The sequence below is a fragment of the Callospermophilus lateralis genome (assembly GCF_048772815.1).
Source record: "Callospermophilus lateralis isolate mCalLat2 chromosome 5 unlocalized genomic scaffold, mCalLat2.hap1 SUPER_5_unloc_2, whole genome shotgun sequence".
Lineage (NCBI taxonomy): Eukaryota > Metazoa > Chordata > Mammalia > Rodentia > Sciuridae > Callospermophilus > Callospermophilus lateralis.
The window spans coordinates 1313549-1323650 of NW_027510148.1; positions in this window are offsets into that span (position 1 = coordinate 1313549).

Below are 10102 nucleotides of genomic sequence, written 5' to 3' on the forward strand. Positions count from 1 at the left end.
TTCATTTAGATGATAGTCTCCAGATCCATTCATTTACTGGTGTATATCATAAAGTCATTCTTCTTTATGGCTGAGTAATATTCCAATGTGTATATATGCCACAGTTTCTTCATCCATTCATCTGTTGGTGGGTATCTAATAATAGCTGTTTTCTAATATTAACTCTAGTCCCAGCTACTCAAGAGGCTGAGGTAGGAGGATTGCAAGTTTGAGGCTATCCTGGGCAATTTACCAAGGTGACCTTGTGTAAAATTAAAATAAAAGGCTGTAGTTCAGTGGTAGAGTGCTTGCTTAGCATGTGTGAGGCTGTGAGTTCAATTACCAGTGTTGCCAAAAACAAAACAAAAACCAAAAGAACTTTCTTAGACTGCACATGCTTATAAAAAAAAAGTGTGATTAAAAAAAAGTCATTCCTTTAATTTACTAAAGTTTAGTTTGTTATATATAGGTTATTTAATTATTAAATTGCCATCAATGAAATTGCATTTTACTTTAGACTTATTTTGTTAAATATTGAAAGTTTTTGTCACTTGTGCTAGTTTTGGCAATGTGTGTTCCTATTAAGTTTAATTCATTCTTCATAAACAGCATTTCAGTCATATATTCAACTCAGAAATTGAAGTTTGGGACAAGATTTTTCTCCTCTGGCCAGATATAACTGAAAGTGTTTCCCATTTATGTGAAGTAAACCAAAATGTTATTGGTTGACCAGTACTCCTAAAATTGTCTTTCATCTAAATTGCTGGTTTTGTATTTTTTCTGTCTTGTTTTTGTTTTATTTATTCACTTACTGTATTCTCCAATGTAATTAAATAGAAAGACTGAATTAGAATAATTTAATGTTTATATAAGGTACAGATATTTTGTTTATTTGTTTTTCATGTATGTTTTCTTTGGCAGTGCTGAGGATTGAACCCAGGACCCAGTATATTACTCTAGGCAGTTGCTGTAACTCAGGACCACACCCCCAGTCCAATAGATAGCCTTTTGTTACTTTTCCACTATCTAGTGGTAAGAACACCTTAATAGCCACCCCTAAGTATATCACTACTTCCGTAATGAACCTTCATAAAGGGTGGAATATTGAGGTTGGTTTTTCTGAGCAAATTATGAGGTAAAAAAAAAATACACACACACACACACACACACACACACACACACACACACACATTTGTATCAGAGATTAAACCCAGTGATGCTTACCCACCGAGCCACATCCCCAGCCTTTTTTTATAGTTTATTAGAGATAGGATTTCAATGAGTTGCTTAGGGCCTCACTAAGTTGCTGAGACTGGGTTTGAATTTATGATCCTCCTGCCTCAGCCTCCCAAGTTGTGGAATTACAGGCATGCACCACTTGCCCAGCTAAGTTATGAGAATTCTATTACCAAAGAAGTAACAGGGTTTTTATTTATCTTTCGTTTCATGTGATTGGTATATTTTTTATTTCATTGACTTATTATAGACTACTCACTTTGTGTAGAAATAGCTCTCCTGAATTTAATATTTAATTCAATAAAACATATTGAGTACCTGCTACACTTCAGAAACTATACCAGGAACCAGGAATTATTTAAGAAAATCAGAAGCCAAAGTGAAGTACTATATATATTTTATTTTGTTGTTTTGGTTTGGTTTGGTGGTAGGGATTGAACTTTGGGCACTTGGGCTGAGCATGCATTCTGCTGCTGAGCTACACCCCCAAGCCATGGTTTGTTTTTTAATTCAGGACAAATTAAGGAATGTGTGGCTATTCTTTGGGATCTTAGGGTAGAATAAGAAATGATTTTTTTTCATTATAATTAAGCTTATATGCCAAAAAGGTTTTTTTGTGTTAACTAGGTATATTTAATGACTCTTCTTTTTAGTGAATAATGGTATTTATTAGCTTAGAGTAAGTTTCAGCTCATTTTTTTACTAAGATAGTAGAAAACTTTGGTTTGACTTTTTAATGTATCTGTGAATCACATTAAGGACATTGGTTCCAGGTGTTTAATTATTAATGTATCATTTTGGCTCTCTATGGTAACAAGAGCAAAGGTAACCCCGCAACTTGTCTAGCTACTGGGTCATGGAAAATAACTCATTGATAAAGAAGCAGAAAGCCTTAACATAATTCTGAGGATGTTAGATCAGAGACCTAACTTATTTTTCTGTTTCTATATCCCATATCTAAATTTCCATTTATAAAATGTTCTTAAAATCTAATTTTTTCTGCTATTTCTGAGTAGCAATCTGCAAGTTTTCCTAAAAGTGATCAGTAGTAAAGCTTGGATTTTTTTCCACCTTATATCCAGGGCTGTGTCAGTGTACCTTATATTAAAGCCAATGTTTTTTGTAAAAAAAAAAAAAAGAAGTTATAACCAAAAGTGTAGAAGGAATCATAGTAACATTTCTTTCCTTCTGGAACTTAGAAAAAGAGGAAAGTCCTTTTCCATGTAGTAAACAGAGGGCCATGGTTACCAACCCCTGTGTCCTGACAGTCAAATCCATGCCCTGGGAAGCCAAATTCCCTTCCTAGGCCATGGTGGCTGCCAGTCTTTTTTATGTCCATGATTGTCTCAGAGATGGGGACCAAACTTGGGGCTAAGTTGCATGAGCATTCAGATGGTTGCCTCCCCCTTGTAACTTAATTCTGTAATATTTAGGACATCTATCATGTCTGAAAAAATGAAATGACAGACACTAATTATCTGATCTAAGTGTCTCCCCTATGTCAACTGTCAACTTTGTATAGTATGTAATGTAAGCCTGTATCTGTACTTGTCTTCTAATGCCTTTTTGCAGTCTTTTATTTTCTCACACAGGTTATTTCTTTTGAAATATTTTAGTGGCCTAACTGGAATGTATTTTGCTAGTTATTAATTGCAACTGACATATACTCAGTGTCAACGTATCTAGAAATTTTAATATAACAAAATAAGAAAAAAAGAGTTCATGCATATTGCAGGCAATTCATCAAACTCCAGATTCTGAGAACACTAACACTAACTTCACTAATAAGAAAATAGTGGACAAAAATATAAATATATGTATTACCTAAGAAAATACAAAAGTCTAAATATATGTGATTAATGAATAAAAGCATCTCTTAAAATTTGCAGGCAAGGGAATACTTGTAGCAGGAACCAATGAGCACCACAGACAATCAGCAGGAAGACTTGCCTTGCTGTCACGTGATCCAACCAGAACACAGGCTCCATCCACTGTGACCAAAAAGACTGGGTATCACTGCTCCAGTGATCCGTGCTAGAGCTGAAGGGCCTTCAGAGCACCACAGATGAATTCTGCGACTTCCACCTTTACACGCATTTCCTCTACAACTAGACCCTACTGAATCCTAATGCGTGGCATTCAAATTCTTACATGAGTTGAAGTGAAAAGCAAATTAAGTTTACCTTTAATGTATAAACTTAGAAAAATTTAAATAGCATACACCAGTCCTATTGAGAGACATCCATCTTGGTGAAAGTCATTGGATGTTTAACTTGTGTTCTAAGATGTTTTATACCAAAAAAGCTGGTTGCAAAGGAGATGCAAGTAACTAAATATTGGTACAAAGACTATATGGAATTCCATATCTGATGTCAAATTATGCAAACCCCTGAAGATAACTTCCTCAAGGGGGAAAAAAGAGAACACCAGTTAAAAATATATAATAGCAGCAGCTAATTATTAAGATATTTCTTTCACATATAAAATAAGGGATTGTTTTAATATATTTTCTGTTGTTCTTCTCTGGGATTACCAAATTATTAAGAATACATTAAAGAAGATAAAAATATGAAATATTATTTTGTGCTGAAATTCAGTCTAATGTTCTGAAAAGAGGCCATGACATGAAACATGAATTCCAATTTCAGTATCTGCACATCATATTTCAACCTAGTCGTGAATTTTAACTGAATAAAACATTTGTGTGTACATATCTAAATCTGTATCAGAGTTGTCTCAGGTATATTAAACAGCTTATACCTTATTGCTTCATTTAATATCTACGTTAAATCCGATATGAAAATAATCAATGTTAATGAAAAGATTTTCACTTTTAAATTAATTTTTTAAAAAATCATTTCTCTCTCATATAGATGGTCATTGAATCAAAAACAAAAGCATAGCATTTCTCAGTGCACCTCCTTTAAAATTCATTTATTTCACTGCCAATAGCCTTGCATCGCAATGCATTAAATAAATATGGGAGCTTACTGATTCATTATCAATTTCCTACTTCTTTATTTAAAAGAGAGGGAGACAGAAATTTTTAATATTTATTTTTTAGTTTTCGGTGGACACAACATCTTTATATTATTTTTATGTGGTGCTAAGGATTAAACCCAGGGCCTCGCTCATGCTAGGTGAGTGCTCTACCACTGAGTCCAGCCCCAGCTCCAGGCCTTTGATTCTGCTTTCTCAATAAGTACTTACAGGACCCCTCGGTTTGTTAGTGTATCTGGTGATGCAAAGCTGGAGTGTGGAATATGCCCAGGGATGGAAGTGACCAATTCAGATGTGCACCAGTGTTGGCTGAATCATCTGGGCAGATCGATATCTACATCAAGATCAATTCAAAGTTTTAGATGTTCTTCTAAGTTTTGTAATTTTATGGATGCAAACTTCTGTTGAAATAGTTGTTCAACATTTCAAAAATCAGAGATACACACCAATAGCAGAGAAGTTGAATCCGAGTCTGTGGTGCATCTGCACCTGGTCCAGCAGCCAATCATGCTCAAGTCAAAGACAGAAAGTTTCCTTTCTAATGTACCAACCAAAGTGGATTTCCTATGAGGAAAATTGCTTTTACTTTAATCTCAAGATACTGGTCCCAATGCAAGGGCTTGAAAGGCCACAGACTTCTGTAGAACATAAGATTCCCAGTAAGACAGGATGTTCTTCCATCTTAGGAATCCTGTGTCATGTCCACATTTGCTCTGTCAAACTAACATGGGTCCAGCTCAGTCTACTCATCAGAGTGAACAATTTATGGTTTTGGGGGCATCAGTAGCACTTTTTCCCAATTTAGCACGCCCTATTTAAACTTGGAATTGTATAGGTTCTAGGATAAAAGATGGGGTGCAGAACTTCCTTTCAGAAGACAAATTGTTGATTTTTAAACTGGAAGTGAGCTTTTCTCCTCCCTTAGTCACACCTCTTATGATTACAGTGGAAAATGCAAGAACAGTATCAGTCCTGGATGTTTTAAGTGTTGATTTGAATGTAAGAAGCAATCCCTGAGAACTACCATGCCTGGTCTAAGAGCAGAAAGCAACATTTGCTCAGTGGCTTGGACCACATACCAGTCCCTGTGAAAATGCAAATAATTTATTTTTGGTAAAATACCTCTTGATAATGGTGTAATTGCACAGTGTGAGCCTCACTTCTCAAAACTGGTGTTTTACTATATGGAGAGATTTCAAGTAGAAATATCAGCAAACTGAACTAAAGAGAAGCATAAAACCACAACTAATGAGTTTACTGTGAGTTTCTCAGATGGAAGATTTGAATTTTGTACTCTGATATCCAGAGTCTCTCTCTAAGGCCCATTTTTTGAAAATCTGGAGAAGTAGCTAAAATCTACAGAAGGCCCATGTGTTATTTCAGCAGTCACACTCCATTCTGGCTTTTACTTACTGGGCCTTACAGAATTGTAGTCACTTCCACTTGGGGTATTTTTATCTAAAATGTTGTTCGTTGTTTGAATGGAGTCAGGTAAAAAAAAAATAGATAAATCGCCACCACTTCTTAGTTACAAATGGATTTTGGTGGCACTCAAAGAGAAACAAGGACAAGCACAACATTGGCTTGACAGTTTTAAGCAAATCCTGAGTCAAATCAAACCACATGTGTCTTTTTCAGGGAGAAAGTAGGAATATTAAGGACAAGATGACAAGATTGACAGGAAAGAAGGGCTCCAATTGGTAAAAACACCATAATGCATCCAAAGTCTTAAACAGGAGGGCAGCAAAGCAGAGAGTTTAGACATGAGAAAGAGCACTCAGCCAAGGAACTGTGATCAACAACTTCAGCTGGACAGGGGCTGCCTGGTGTCCCAGGACCTGGGAAGGCTTCCCTCTGCATGGCAGGGAACACTGGCTCTGCATTGTCCTTTACAGAGTCCAGATTGAGTTCTCCTGCTTGAGCAGCCTGTAGTCTTTTCCAGGGTGACTGCTTAGGTTTAAGTCTGAAGGAGGAGTCCACAGGGCTCACTTTCAGGATCTCACTGTCACGCTAGCTAAACACAGTTGATGAAGGCCCTTTTCAAATGGACCCAAAGTCCATGTTTCTCTGCAGCCTCTTTTAAAGCTGTAGTCTCTTAATTGTGGGGAGCATGAGTCATTGTCAAGAGGTTAAAAACCATCATATCTGAGCTCCTTACTGACTAACAGTCATTCACTTGATTCTCTTCTTTTTGGTGCTAACTATGAGCAAGCAAAAAAAGAATGAGTACCATCTTGAACAGTGATGTGGGAATCTCCCTGGGAGAATCCCCTGTTTCACTTTCCATGTCACTTCAGGAAACCCAGGGCCAAGCTCATGCCATAGCAGAAGTACCATACACCTTGTGTCTCCATGTATATGGGCAGAAGCCTCACGGGGAAGCAGGAGGCTGTGTCAACGAGCCCACCTTCACTCACATGCTGCAGCCAACACACCCTGACCTCAGAAACACTGCCCTGTCTTAGGTTGGCTCCTGCTGTCCTTGTGTCAGTGTCCACCCATCAGTACCAACTCACAATCATGAGCCCTGACTGAGGGAACAAGTCTCCATGGAACCATGAAACCCCAGAGTCCCAGCTTTCCAGCACATTCCTCACCTGAGCCAGGAGGCAAACCTTAACTCCCAGTGAATCTTAAGATGGGTTCTATTAGAAAGAGACATTGAAGTCCTGTTAAAACTGCACAGGAACTCTTAAGTGTTGCCAGTCATCGGGGAAAGACCCACAGTCTTCTACCAAAGTGACTGTGCACCAAGAAATATAAAATAATGAGATCTTTTTGGGCTCTCTGACATGGGCAGTTGTTTTTTTCCCAGTTTAATTTAGTACAGGCTACTGGAAGCAAATTTCTTTCACCTGGTAAGACCAAGAATACAAGCTTAGTGTCCTCATCAGGTACATATCAACATTTCAGCCATACATCATGATGATTTTTAGCAGAGATTTTGACAACCTGCACCATCTCCAGTACGAGCAATGGGTTGATTGTGCAATACTGATTGGACAAACTAAGCAAGAAGCAGGAACTGCTCTTGGCTGGCTGGCAATCATTTGTGTGTCAGAAACTGAATAAAAACATCAATAAATGCTCAGGGGTCTCACATATCAGGAAAACAGCTGGGATATCATAGTCTGGGTCATGAGATCTGCCCTCTTATGTGAAATATAAGTCATTCTATCTGGTCTCTTCAACAACTGAAAGGAGTCACGCTGGGTAGAAAAATGCTCTGAATTTTCAAGACATCCTACTACTAGCATGGATGTGCTACTTCAGCCCATTGACCAGGTGGCCATAAAGCCTCTGACTCTCAGTGGGAAAGAGTAGAATAGAGGGCTCTGTGGAAAGTCCAAGCTGGATGCAAACTTCTCAGTCACTTGAGCCCTAGGCTTCAGCAGAACCAGACATATCTGAAGTGACAGTGGCTTCCAGTGACACTGCTCAGAGCATTTGGTTGGTCCCTATAGGTGAAGCACAATACAGACACTTCAAATTTTGTAGCAGATTCTTGCCATATTCTGTGAATACATTTCTTCATTTTAATTGGTATATATTAATTAATTTAAAATGGAGCTTTGTAGAGACACAAAGCACTACAGGAAACCAGCATGAAGAAATGCATGCTGAGCTGCAGAAGAGGAGTCCTTGAAAGAGAAAAGGAACCTTAAGTTCATGCACCTGCCACAGGCCAGGGGAGAAGAACTACAACCTCTGTTCAGACCAGTAATGTGCAAAGTGAAGGTATCTGTGAGAAGTTATGAAACAGGCATGAAAGCTTATTCCTGAAACTTCTACTCAGCAACAGAGACTTCAGGACAAGAAGGTGAGATAGAGCAAGAGCGTGCATTCAATAGGATAGGAAGAAGAGAAATTGTCATTCTCATTGTCTGATACATAGAATTCACATGCGCATGTGCAAACATACACACAGAAATAATAATTGCAAAATTGATAGCACATTTGAAATAAAATTTTATTTCATTTACTCTAGCTTGGGGTGGTGTGATATCTTTTAACCACTCTTATCAGTCACATATATCCCTGGTGCAGAAAGAAAGGTAAATATAGGTTGAGAACTTCATTGTCTTTAAATCTGCATCATAAATAAAGATAATGTTTGAATTGCTTAAGTTTAGGAAGATAAATTTAATATATAGCATCTGCTTTTTATCTCCAATATTTTACAAGGAGAAATTTTTCAAAATTGTAGTTGTATACAAGAGTAACTCTATTGATCAATATAGACTTTAGATATTTTAAAGAATATGAAGAAAGAACTAAAGTTGAGGAAAATATGCTTTCTCCTTACTAATCATTTCCTCTGTAGTGTCAACTTCTGGTGGCACCCATTGGCACCATCAGTGTGGCATATCCTGGCCAGCAGCTGGCCTCATGATGTGTGGTCCATCTTCTTTCTATCTTCTGTCTCTAAAAATCTGAAAGATTTCCTCCAAATAATCTATAATAAATTGCATTTATAACACATTGCATGATAATTCATTTTGAAGCAATCCATTTCATGACACCAATATGAAACTTTGATTTTGCATGCAGCTCAACACTGACTTTGATGTAGACTATCATGTTAATTTGAAGTCTACTCATGAACAGTCAGATGAAAAAATAGACACTTGATCTTTTGATTTGTTATACTAACATCTTTTCCCATGTTGCAAAAATTTCTCTTAAATGACTGGAATTTCATTTTACTTTTTATAAATAATTTTTAATATTCATGCATGCTATAATTGAACTACGTATACAATGTCTAGCATATAAAGATTGCAGTGAATATGTTGATCTAAGAAAATGAAATAGATAAATGCTTTTAACTTCCAATCTAATTTTGACTCATTTTGATTTTTATTTTTTAGTTGAGATGTAGTGACTGTATGTGTTAGAACACCATGTTAACGTGATACCCCTGTCAAACGTGTGATGATCAAAGCTGAGCAACCTCCTTAGACCTTAGCCTTCCTGTGTGCTGGCCATGTCATCCTCCTCTTCTCCAGTCCCTTCTAACACCTCGCCCCACCTGCTCTCTCCAGTAGCTTCCCACAGCCCTACAGCAGAACCAGTGCCCAGTCTCCTCCTCTCACTAGCTGGGTGGCCACCCTGATACTTCTTTCTGTCCTCCTTTCCCAGGCCTTCCATGTCTTTAGTAACACCATCCCATTCTCTTCTTCCCTCAGATCTGCTTTTCAGCTTTCACAAATGAGTTAGAGTGTGTGGTGTCTGCTTTCTGTGTCCACTTTATCCCACACAAGACCCCCCTTCCACCAATCTGTGTCAAGCTTCAAGCGAAAGCATTTCACCATTTTTCACCCTGAGTAACATTTCTTGTGGCCATATTCCACACGTATCTCCATTAACCCACTCAGGGATATCCAGATGGAGGCCATTCTTCAGCTGCAAGGTTGAGATGATGTTTTTTGCTAGCATTTCTCATACTAAGACTGAATAATGTAAGAAAAACACTGTAATATGTTCATAAAAAGATGCCTCGGCATTTAAGTTTTTCTAATTCATTTTCATTGTAAGTAACACATAATAATTTTACCATTAATGAGATTCATTGTGAAAATGAATAGTCTGGTGAATATGAGGCTTATGTACAGTAGGACCATTCTACAGTTTCATGTCCTATGGAACTGCGAAGCAGGAACATAATAACAGCAAACTTGGAGATTGTGAAAAAGAGAAAATTTTAGATATGATTATATCCCTAAAATTTATGTTTTCCAGAAACCAAAAATATTTAAAAATTATAGGCTAGTTTGAGGGATGTCTCCCATAGCTAAGCTTTCCTGGAAATTCTGTTTAAACTGAGGTGTGTTGTCATATGAAGGCATGTTGGGACTTCAAGGAGGGCAGGAGTTGATAGTCATCT